The following is a 12,807-nucleotide window of genomic DNA, read 5'->3' as shown; positions in this document are numbered from 1 at the left end:
TCTATTAGAGTCCCTAGGAAGGAAACCCTCGTGAGAGGAGATAGAGAACTCTTTTCTTCGTTCACTTTCCACCCATGCGACCTCAGGAATGCCAGAACTATCTCTGTATAAGATTTGGCAATTTGAAAGCTTGACGCCTGTATCAGGATATCGTCCAGGTAAGGAGCCACTGCTATGCCTCGCGGTCTTAGGACCGCCAGAAGTGAGCCCAGAACCTTTGTAAAAATTCTTGGGGCTGTAGCCAACCCGAATGGAAGAGCTACAAATTGGTAATGCCTGTCTAGAAAGGCAAACCTCAGAAACTGATGATTCTTGTGAATCGGAATGTGAAGGTAGTGTCAGTATATTTATGAAAATCTTAGTAGTGCTATCAAATAATATATCAGTTTATGGCAGGGTTATAAACACAATACAAAAAAAAAAATAGAAACCCTAATCAACCATGCATCTACTAGACCATATAATTAATATAAATACCTGAACTCTTTTATTTAGATAATATCCATGAACATATTGAAGTATATTTGCAATAAAAGGAAATGAAATAACTTTGTATGCGCTTGAAAACTATTTAAATATGCTATGCAAAATTCATACACGCTTATCTTAAAAACCCACCTTATTTATAAATAACCTTTAACATCCAAGCAATACAATTTTAAACAGTATTCTTAAACAATAGGATAATATATATATTCTGCTATTTAACTGCAATTTATCCTAATACAATATTGACTTAAAACACCAGAACTTTCACAGATAAATCACTTAGTCTACCAGATACAAATTTAAATAATATCTAGGCTGGGATTACCAATTTAAAATACAATTTATTTATTTGACTCTGCCAGGCCCAGCAATAGTAATTGTTTACTTTAAATGCTTGCATACAAATAGGTAGGCTAAGAGCTATCTAGGACAATGACACACAGTTTAAAAGTATAATCTGCTCTTTAAATCTATTAACTGTAAAGGCTATGCATATGACTTATCTTACAAAACCCAGAAAACTGTATCTTTAAACTGCAGTGACTTTACAATATCACATGTAATTAGCAGCCCTTTTCTTATACTCTATATATATATACGTTACCAAAATGAGATCCAACTTCAAGATTTTTCACACCTTATATAAAATAAGTGTAATTGCAATGGAATAGGAGAGGTATGGCCCACTTTGTTTTTATAGTTTGACTGTGTCCCACGCAAAACAGTTTCAGTCAGTTCAAAACTCTGCAGCCAGTGTCTCTCCTTCCTTCTGCATACAACTTATTAGTCTAATCATAGGTGTGAAATATGAGTGGCCCTTCGAAACCTTGTCCCTCTATTAATAGATAATCTGAATATCCCATTTCCCACAGCCAAAAAGCTTTCTGGCTGTAGTTCTCTCATATCAACACCGGGTGGCAGCATTACAATTAGACAGCATAAACAATTGCAGCATGACAAAGAAATACAGTTATACATTTAAGCATCTTTCTTTAAAATGTATAATAACTCCCATAATTTCTTGTATTAATCTCTCCCAATATATATAATTATAGGTGAAGCGGCATCAGATTCATTTCCTGATCGTTTTGATATGAAACATCACATATCTAACATTATATTAAAATAATTTATATTTCATTTAGCCTAAAAGAAAATTTATATCTCATAGTCATATCACATCAAAGTAACTTCCATATCTTCATCTCACTATATTTTAAAAGATGTATTTAAAACTTTATAAACATTTATTTCACATTCATATGATATGACATTTCATTTCAGGCAGGCATTCCATCTGAAATAAAGTAATAATTGTCATTAATTATTTCTTTCCAGGTCCACAAGTATTTATTTATATTCTTAAAAACACAGAGGTTAAGTAAGATCTTTTATGTTTTCAAAACATATATATATATATATATATATATATATATATATATATATATACATATATATGCACATTTATTTCTATGTAGATCTGAGATTATCTGTCTTAAAAATATAAACAAAACAGAGGTTATTACACATTTTTGACTGACTAAAACAGTTACCTCCCAAGCTTAGCAAATACCCATGTAATAATAATAGAGAATTAGACAATTTCTCAAATTTCTATATTTAATACATTCTGGGGCATGCATTCAAACAGAAAAAATAAATAAATTGATGTTTATTTGCTGCCTGCTTATGTGAGCTTCCAGAGTCACACCTCAGCATCTGTCTTTTGTTTTCCAAGGCCTTCATTGCTCCACATGGGGTCAATCCACGAGTAGTTGTAAAAGTCTTAATACAGCATATCTCCTGTTTAGCCAGCAGTGTAGATGTGTATTTGATGTTTAACTAACACCTATGTGCATAAAAGCTGTTTCTCTATGATTTTGATCAGTTCCAAAATGGGTATTTCAGACATTTCGTCTCCATATATTTTGTGCGGTGTTACCTATCTGACAATCTATCCTCTTAATTTGCCTTTTATGACTCATCCTGTTCTCTTTCAAAATTACTTCCCCCAACATTCCTCTAAGTGACTGTATTAAATTGGGCAGGCCAAATGTTCCATTGTATCAAAGTGCTGTCATTTAACATTGGTTCCCAGGCAATCATACAGAGGTTCCTGAAACTGTGTTAATTTTAGTTCCTTGCTAAATTATACAATTGCATAATTTAACATATTGAGTGTGTGAGATCTCCTGTGTAATTGAAGAAGTGGGAGAGAACTGAACCTGTCTGAAGTCAGTTCTGAATGCAATGAGTTATTTTCTACTGATCAGTGAAAATATTTGATCAAAGATACAGATTTATTAATCTTGAAATATATGATCAAAATATATATTTATTAATCTCACATATACCTTGACAGTAGGCATCCTTTAAGTCCACTGTGGTCATGTACTGACCCTCTTGGATCATGGGTAAAATGGCTCGAATAGTTTCCATCTTGAATGACGGAACTCTGAGGATTTGTTTAGGATCTTTAAATCCAAAATTGGTCTGAAGGTTCCCTCTTTTTTGGGAACCACAAACAGATTTGAATAAAACCCCTGTCCTTGTTCCGTCCGCGGAACTGGATGGATCACTCCCATTACAAGGAGATCTTGTACGCAGCTTAGGAATGCCTCTTTCTTTATCTGGTTTGCAGATAATCTTGAAAGGTGAAATCTCCCTTGTGGAGGAGAAGCTTTGAAGTCCAGAAGATATCCCTGAGATATGATCTCCAATGCCCAGGGATCCTAAACATCTCTTGCCCACGCCTGGGCGAAGAGAGTCTGCCCCCTACTAGATCCGTTGTCAGATAGGGGGCCGCTCCTTCATGCTGTCTTAGAGGCAGCAGCAGGCTTTCTGGCCTGCTTGCCCTTGTTCCAGGACTGGTTAGGTTTCCAGGCCTGCTTGGATTGAGCAAAAGTTCCCTCTTGTTTTGAAGCAGAGGAAGTTGATGCTGCACCTGCCTTGAAATTTCGAAAGGCACGAAAATTAGACTGTTTGGCCTTTGATTTGGCCCTGTCCTGAGGAAGGGTATGACCCTTACCTCCAGTAATGTCAGCAATAATTTCTTTCAAACCAGGCCCGAATAAGGTCTGCCCCTTGAACAGAATGTTGAGTAATTTAGACTTTGAAGTCACATCAGCTGACCAGGATTTGAGACATAGCACCCTACGCGCCTGGATGGCGAATCCGGAATTCTTAGCCGTTAGTTTAGTCAAATGAACAATGGCATCAGAAACAAATGAGTTAGCTAGCTTAAGAGTTCTAAGCTTGTCAACAATTTCAGTCAATGGAGCTGTATGGATGGCCTCTTCCAGGGCCTCAAACCAGAATGCCGCAGCAGCAGTGACAGGCGCAATGCATGCAAGGGGCTGTAAAATAAAACCTTGCTGAATAAACATTTTCTTAAGGTAACCCTCTAATTTTGTATCCATTGGATCTGAAAAAGCACAACTGTCCTCAACCGGGATAGTGGTACGCTCTGCTAAAGTAGAAACTGCTCCCCTCCACCTTAGGGACAGTCTGCCATAAGTCCCGTGTAGTGGCATCTATTGGAAACATTTTTCTAAATATAGGAGGTGGGGAAAAGGGCACACCGGGCCTATCCCACTCCTTACTAATAATTTCTGTAAGCCTTTTAGGTATTGGAAAAACATCAGTACTCACCGGCACTGCATAGTATTTATCCAGCCTACACAATTTCTCTGGCACTGCAATTGTATCACAGTCATTCAGAGCAGCTAATACCTCCCCAAGCAATACACAGAGGTTCTCAAGCTTAAATTTAAAATTAGAAATCTCTGAATCAGGTCTTCCCGATTCAGAGACGTCACCCACAGACTGAAGCTCTCCGTCCTCAGGTTCTGCATATTGTGACGCAGTATCAGACATGGCTCTTACAGCATCTACGCGCTCTGTATCTCGTCTAACCCCAGAGCTATTGCGCTTGCCTCTCAATTCAGGCAATCTGGATAATACCTCTGACAGGGTATTATTCATGATTGCAGCCATGTCCTGCAAAGTAATCGCTATGGGCGTCCCTGATGTACTTGGCGCCATATTAGCGTGCGTCCCTTGAGCGGGAGGCGAAGGGTCCGACACATGGGGAGAGTTAGTCGGCATAACTTCCCCCTCGACAGACCCCTCTGGTGACAATTCTTTTATAGATAAAGATCTTTACTGTTTAAGGTGAAATCAATACATTTAGTACACATTCTCCTATGGGGCTCCACCATGGCTTTTAAACATAATGAGCAAGTATCCTCTGTTCCAGACATGTTTGTACAGACTAGCAATGAGACTAGCAAGCTTGGAAAACACTTTAAAGCAAGTTAACAAGCAATATAAAAAAACGTTACTGTGCCTTTAAGAGAAACAAATTTTGACAAAATTTGAAATAACAGTGAAAAAAGGCAGTTACACTAGCAAAATTTTTACAGTGTATGTAACAAGTCAGCAGAGCATTGCACCCACTTGCAAATGGATGATTAACCCCTTAATAACAAAAACAGAATAATAAATGACAAAAACGTTTTTTAAACACAGTCACAACAACTGCCACAGTCTACTGTGATTGTTACCCTCCTCAAACATGACTTTGAAGCCTTTTGAGCCCTTTAGAGATGTCCTGTATCATGCAGAGGGAAGCTGAATGTCTCTGTCAGTATTTTTATCTGCACAGAAAAGCACTAAAATAGGCCCTTCCCACTCATATTGCAACAGTGGAAAGCCTGTTACTAGGCAAAAATCAAGCAAGCCATGTGGAAAAAAACTAGGCCCCAATAAGTTTTGTCACCAAACATATATAAAAACGATTAACATGCCAGCAAATGTTTTATATTACACTTTTATAAGAGTATGTATCTCTGTTAATAAGCCTGATACCAGTCGCTATCACTGCATTTAAGGCTTAACTTACATTAATCCGGTATCAGCAGCAAAAAGAAACAAAGAGGCAGCACACTTGGAACTCCAATAAAACGGATCTTTATTCCAACATTGAAGCAGTGAAAAAAACACACCAACACAAAGGAGCAAAAAAGGGGCATGTCCTTACGCGTTTCGTGCCGTGCGGCACTTAGTCATAGAATGACAAGCAAGTGTAAACAAGGTAAGTATATACCCCTGAACCCGAAACAAATCAATTAATGATACATGTGGGGCACAGCAAAATAGTTAAAAGATATTAGAAAGGATCATTTGACATAATTAAGGAACATATTCTGCTCAGTGTTTAAACATTATAAACAACTAACATGGTAACAAGGAGAAACAAAACAATATATATGTGAAAGCTCGAAAATGCAAAAATATATATATATGTTGCCTGTCACAATGCATAATATCAAATACATAGGAGTATATCTCATGTCATGTTAAAATCAATTAATAACACAAGGCAAATATATACATATTTAAACGGATAATATGGAAAAACTAATGACTAAAATAAAAATAAAATTAAAATTTACAAAATGTGTGATATGTGATACACAGAATTGGCTATATCTTAGTCATATTCCAAATTACCGGTAACACAAAAATAAATACATATCTATCTGTGTATATGGCCAAGCAACCTCGAGACAAAAAATCTCGTGCCAAGAATGACGCAATATCCTTTGGCATTTTGCGCCCTCGCGAGCCTAATTTTGCCCGCAAAATTTAATGAAAAACAGTCAATTTGAAAAAAGTCTATACCCCAGGTAAGAAAAAATTTCCCCCTAAAAAATGCTTTTCCCAAATATGAAACTGTCTGCAAAAGGAAATATACATAAACCTGACTCATGGCAAATATAAGTACAATACATATATTTTGCACTTTACATTAATAGATAAAGTGCCAAACCATAGCTGAGAGTGTCTTAAGTAATGAAAACATATTTACCAAAAGACACCCATCCACATATAGCAGATAGCCAAACCAGTACTAAAACAGTTATCAGTAGAGGTAATGGAATATGAGAGTATATTGTCAATCTGAAAAGGGAGGTAGGAGATGAAGCTCTACGACCGATAACAGAGAACCTATGAAATAGATTTCCCCCGAGGAAAAACATTGCATTCAATAGGTGATACTCCCTTCACATCCCTCTGACATTCACTGTACTCTGAGAGGAACCGGGCTTCAAAATGCTGAGAAGCACATATCAACGTAGAAATCTTAGCACAAACTTACTTCACCACCTCCATAGGAGGCAAAGTTTGTAAAACTAAATTGTGGTTGTGGTGAGGGGTGTATTTATCGGCATTTTGAAGTTTGGGAAACTTTGCCCCTCCTGGTAGGATTGTATAACCCATACGTCACTAGCTCATGGACTCTTGCCAACTACATGAAAGAAACATATTTTTGAGAATTCCCCTAAAAACCAGTCTGTGAGCCCGAACCATGACCTCAATGACCGACTTCAGAAAACCCACGCTTAGACAGAACTAAGCCTTCAATCTCCAAGCAGCCAGCTTTTAGAGAAAACAGACTTTGATGAAGGAAGAGACCCTGATTCAGAAGGTCCTTCCTCAGAGGAAGCCTCCAAGGTGGGAGAGACGACATCTCCACTAGGTCTGCACACCAGATCCTGCGAGGCCATGCAGGAGCTATTAGAATCACTGACACTTCCTACTGTGTGATATGAGCGATGACTCGTGGAAGGAGAGCAAATGGATGAACCAGTTAAGTTAGTCTGAAATCCCAAAGGACCGCCAAAGCATCTATCAGAGCGGCCTGAGGATCCCTTGACCCAGAACCGTACCTTTGAAGCTTGGGATTTAGGGGAGACGCCATCAGATCCAACTCCGGCATCCCCCTCTTGAGGGATAAACTGGAGAACACCTCTGAAAGGAGTTCTCACTCCCCTGGATGAAATAACTGACAGTTCATGACAGACAGCAATAGTGAGCTTTCGCCCACTGAACAATCACAGTCACCTCCTACATGGCTAAGGAACTCCTAGTTCCTCCTGGTGAATAATGAAAGCCATGGAGGTGATATCATCTGACTGGAACCAAACCAAGCACGACTAAGACCAATTCAGAGCATTGTAAATCGCTCTCCAATCCAATATGATTAGGAGGAAGCAGAAACTCTGAGCGCATCCTCCCTGCACCTAAAAGCAAATACCAGACTGCTTCCCAGCCGAGCAGGTTGGCGTCCGTGGTCACATCACCCAGGAATGTGTCCAGAAACACGTGCCCTGAGACAGATACTCCTGAAAAACACTACAGGAGAAAGTCTATTGACGACTGATCTAGATCTATCCTCTGAGACAGATCCGAATGATCTCCTCTTATGAAAATAACAACAAGGAATGATGTCCACTGAATCATCAGATCAATTCCTTCCTACCATAAGAGTCTGAAGGAAAAAACAACGGCAGCTAGATCCAGACTCCCATCTCTGGTAGCAAGATGGCTCTATTGACCGGACCAGTAACGCTTGCTGTTGGTCAGACAGCAGACTGCGGAGAGGGAAAAAACAGAATTTATGTTTACCTGATAAATTACTTTCTCCAACGGTGTGTCCGGTCCACGGCGTCATCCTTACTTGTGGGATATTCTCCTCCCCAACAGGAAATGGCAAAGAGCCCAGCAAAGCTGGTCACATGATCCCTCCTAGGCTCCGCCTACCCCAGTCATTCGACCGACGTTAAGGAGGAATATTTGCATAGGAGAAACCATATGGTACCGTGGTGACTGTAGTTAAAGAAAATAAATTATCAGACCTGATTAAAAAAACCAGGGCGGGCCGTGGACCGGACACACCGTTGGAGAAAGTAATTTATCAGGTAAACATAAATTCTGTTTTCTCCAACATAGGTGTGTCCGGTCCACGGCGTCATCCTTACTTGTGGGAACCAATACCAAAGCTTTAGGACACGGATGAAGGGAGGGAGCAAATCAGGTCACCTAAATGGAAGGCACCACGGCTTGCAAAACCTTTCTCCCAAAAATAGCCTCAGAAGAAGCAAAAGTATCAAACTTGTAAAATTTGGTAAAAGTGTGCAGTGAAGACCAAGTCGCTGCCCTACATATCTGATCAACAGAAGCCTCGTTCTTGAAGGCCCATGTGGAAGCCACAGCCCTAGTGGAATGAGCTGTGATTCTTTCGGGAGGCTGCCGTCCGGCAGTCTCGTAAGCCAATCTGATGATGCTTTTAATCCAAAAAGAGAGAGAGGTAGAAGTTGCTTTTTGACCTCTCCTTTTACCAGAATAAACAACAAACAAGGAAGATGTTTGTCTAAAATCCTTTGTAGCATCTAAATAGAATTTTAGAGCGCGAACAACATCCAAATTGTGCAACAAACGTTCCTTCTTTGAAACTGGTTTCGGACACAGAGAAGGTACGATAATCTCCTGGTTAATGTTTTTGTTAGAAACAACTTTTGGAAGAAAACCAGGTTTAGTACGTAAAACCACCTTATCTGCATGGAACACCAGATAAGGAGGAGAACACTGCAGAGCAGATAATTCTGAAACTCTTCTAGCAGAAGAAATTGCAACTAAAAACAAAACTTTCCAAGATAATAACTTAATATCAACGGAATGTAAGGGTTCAAACGGAACCCCCTGAAGAACTGAAAGAACTAAATTGAGACTCCAAGGAGGAGTCAAAGGTTTGTAAACAGGCTTAATTCTAACCAGAGCCTGAACAAAGGCTTGAACATCTGGCACAGCTGCCAGCTTTTTGTGAAGTAACACAGACAAGGCAGAAATCTGTCCCTTCAGGGAACTTGCAGATAATCCTTTTTCCAATCCTTCTTGAAGGAAGGATAGAATCTTAGGAATCTTAACCCTGTCCCAAGGGAATCCTTTAGATTCACACCAACAGATATATTTTTTCCAAATTTTGTGGTAAATCTTCCTAGTTACAGGCTTTCTGGCCTGAACAAGAGTATCGATAACAGAATCTGAGAACCCTCGCTTTGATAAGATCAAGCGTTCAATCTCCAAGCAGTCAGCTGGAGTGAAACCAGGTTCGGATGTTCGAACGGACCCTGAACAAGAAGGTCTCGTCTCAAAGGTAGCTTCCAAGGTGGAGCCGATGACATATTCACCAGATCTGCATACCAAGTCCTGCGTGGCCACGCAGGAGCTATCAAGATCACCGACGCCCTCTCCTGATTGATCCTGGCTACCAGCCTGGGGATGAGAGGAAACGGCGGGAACACATAAGCTAGTTTGAAGGTCCAAGGTGCTACTAGTGCATCCACTAGAGCCGCCTTGGGATCCCTGGATCTGGACCCGTAGCAAGGAACTTTGAAGTTCTGACGAGAGGCCATCAGATCCATGTCTGGAATGCCCCACAGCTGAGTGACTTGGGCAAAGATTTCCGGATGGAGTTCCCACTCCCCCGGATGCAATGTCTGACGACTCAGAAAATCCGCTTCCCAATTTTCCACTCCTGGGATGTGGATAGCGGACAGGTGGCAGGAGTGAGACTCCGCCCATAGAATGATTTTGGTCACTTCTTCCATCGCTAGGGAACTCCTTGTTCCCCCCTGATGGTTGATGTATGCAACAGTTGTCATGTTGTCTGATTGAAACCGTATGAACTTGGCCCTCGCTAGCTGAGGCCAAGCCTTGAGAGCATTGAATATCGCTCTCAGTTCCAGAATATTTATCGGTAGAAGAGATTCTTCCCGAGACCAAAGACCCTGAGCTTTCAGGGATCCCCAGACCGCGCCCCAGCCCATCAGACTGGCGTCGGTCGTGACAATGACCCACTCTGGTCTGCGGAATGTCATCCCTTGTGACAGGTTGTCCAGGGACAGCCACCAACGGAGTGAGTCTCTGGTCCTCTGATTTACTTGTATCTTCGGAGACAAGTCTGTATAATCCCCATTCCACTGACTGAGCATGCACAGTTGTAATGGTCTTAGATGAATGCGCGCAAAAGGAACTATGTCCATTGCCGCTACCATCAACCCGATCACTTCCATGCACTGAGCTATGGAAGGAAGAGGAACGGAATGAAGTATCCGACAAGAGTCTAGAAGCTTTGTTATTCTGGCCTCTGTCAGAAATATCCTCATTTCTAAGGAGTCTATTATTGTTCCCAAGAAGGGAACCCTTGTTGACGGAGATAGAGAACTCTTTTCCACGTTCACTTTCCATCCGTGAGATCTGAGAAAGGCCAGGACGATGTCCGTGTGAGCCTTTGCTTGAGGAAGGGACGACGCTTGAATCAGAATGTCGTCCAAGTAAGGTACTACAGCAATGCCCCTTGGTCTTAGCACAGCTAGAAGGGACCCTAGTACCTTTGTGAAAATCCTTGGAGCAGTGGCTAATCCGAAAGGAAGCGCCACGAACTGGTAATGCTTGTCCAGGAATGCGAACCTTAGGAACCGATGATGTTCCTTGTGGATAGGAATATGCAGATACGCATCCTTTAAATCCACCGTGGTCATGAATTGACCTTCCTGGATGGAAGGAAGAATAGTTCGAATGGTTTCCATCTTGAACGATGGAACCTTGAGAAACTTGTTTAAGATCTTGAGATCTAAGATTGGTCTGAACGTTCCCTCTTTTTTGGGAACTATGAACAGATTGGAGTAGAACCCCATCCCTTGTTCTCTTAATGGAACAGGGTGAATCACTCCCATTTTTAACAGGTCTTCTACACAATGTAAGAATGCCTGTCTTTTTATGTGGTCTGAAGACAACTGAGACCTGTGGAACCTCCCCCTTGGGGGAAGTCCCTTGAATTCCAGAAGATAACCTTGGGAGACTATTTCTAGCGCCCAAGGATCCAGAACATCTCTTGCCCAAGCCTGAGCGAAGAGAGAGAGTCTGCCCCCCACCAGATCCGGTCCCGGATCGGGGGCCAACATTTCATGCAGTCTTGGTAGCAGTGGCAGGTTTCTTGGCCTGCTTTCCCTTGTTCCAGCCTTGCATTGGTCTCCAAGCTGGCTTGGCTTGAGAAGTATTACCCTCTTGCTTAGAGGACGTAGCACCTCGGGCTGGTCCGTTTCTACGAAAGGGACGAAAAACATAATTTATGCTTACCTGATAAATTCCTTTCTTCTGTTGTGCGATCAGTCCACGGGTCATCATTACTTCTGGGATATAACTCCTCCCCAACAGGAAATGCAAGAGGATTCACCCAGCAGAGCTGATATAGCTCCTCCCCTCTACGTCAGTCCCAGTCATTCGACCAAGAATCAACGAGAAAGGAGTAACCAAGGGTGAAGTGGTGACTGGAGTATAATTTAAAAGATATTTACCTGCCTTAAAAAACAGGGCGGGCCGTGGACTGATCGCACAACAGAAGAAAGGAATTTATCAGGTAAGCATAAATTATGTTTTCTTCTGTTATGTGCGATCAGTCCACGGGTCATCATTACTTCTGGGATACCAATACCAAAGCAAAAGTACACGGATGACGGGAGGGATAGGCAGGCTCATTATACAGAAGGAACCACTGCCTGAAGAACCTTTCTCCCAAAAATAGCCTCCGAAGAAGCAAAAGTGTCAAATTTGTAAAATTTGGAAAAAGTATGAAGCGAAGACCAAGTTGCAGCCTTGCAAATCTGTTCAACAGAGGCCTCATTCTTAAAGGCCCAAGTGGAAGCCACAGCTCTAGTGGAATGAGCTGTAATTCTTTCAGGAGGCTGCTGTCCAGCAGTCTCATAGGCTAAACGTATTATGCTACGAAGCCAAAAAGAGAGAGAGGTAGCAGAAGCTTTTTGACCTCTCCTCTGTCCAGAATAAACGACAAACAGGGAAGAAGTTTGGCGAAAATTTTTAGTTGCCTGCAAGTAGAACTTGAGGGCACGAACTACATCCAGATTGTGTAGAAGACGTTCCTTCTTTGAAGAAGGATTTGGACACAAGGATGGAACAACAATCTCTTGATTGATATTCCTGTTAGTAACTACCTTAGGTAAGAACCCAGGTTTAGTACGCAGAACTACCTTATCTGTGTGAAAAATCAGATAAGGAGAATCACAATGTAATGCTGATAACTCAGAGACTCTTCGAGCCGAGGAAATAGCCATTAAAAACAGAACTTTCCAAGATAAAAATTTTATATCAATGGAATGAAGGGGTTCAAATGGAACACCTTGTAAAACGTTAAGAACTAAGTTTAAACTCCATGGCGGAGCAACGGCTTTAAACACAGGCTTGATCCTAGCTAAAGCTTGACAAAAAGCCTGGACGTCTGGATTTTCTGACAGACGCCTGTGTAACAAGATGGACAGAGCTGAAATCTGTCCCTTTAATGAACTAGCCGATAAACCCTTTTCTAAACCTTCTTGTAGAAAAGACAATATCCTAGGGATCCTAACCTTACTCCAGGAGTAACGTTTGGATTCGCACCAGTATAGGTATTTGCGC

Source organism: Bombina bombina, chromosome 12, assembly GCF_027579735.1.
Source record: "Bombina bombina isolate aBomBom1 chromosome 12, aBomBom1.pri, whole genome shotgun sequence".
In the NCBI taxonomy this organism is placed as follows: domain Eukaryota; kingdom Metazoa; phylum Chordata; class Amphibia; order Anura; family Bombinatoridae; genus Bombina; species Bombina bombina.
This window is presented reverse-complemented; position numbering follows the sequence as displayed.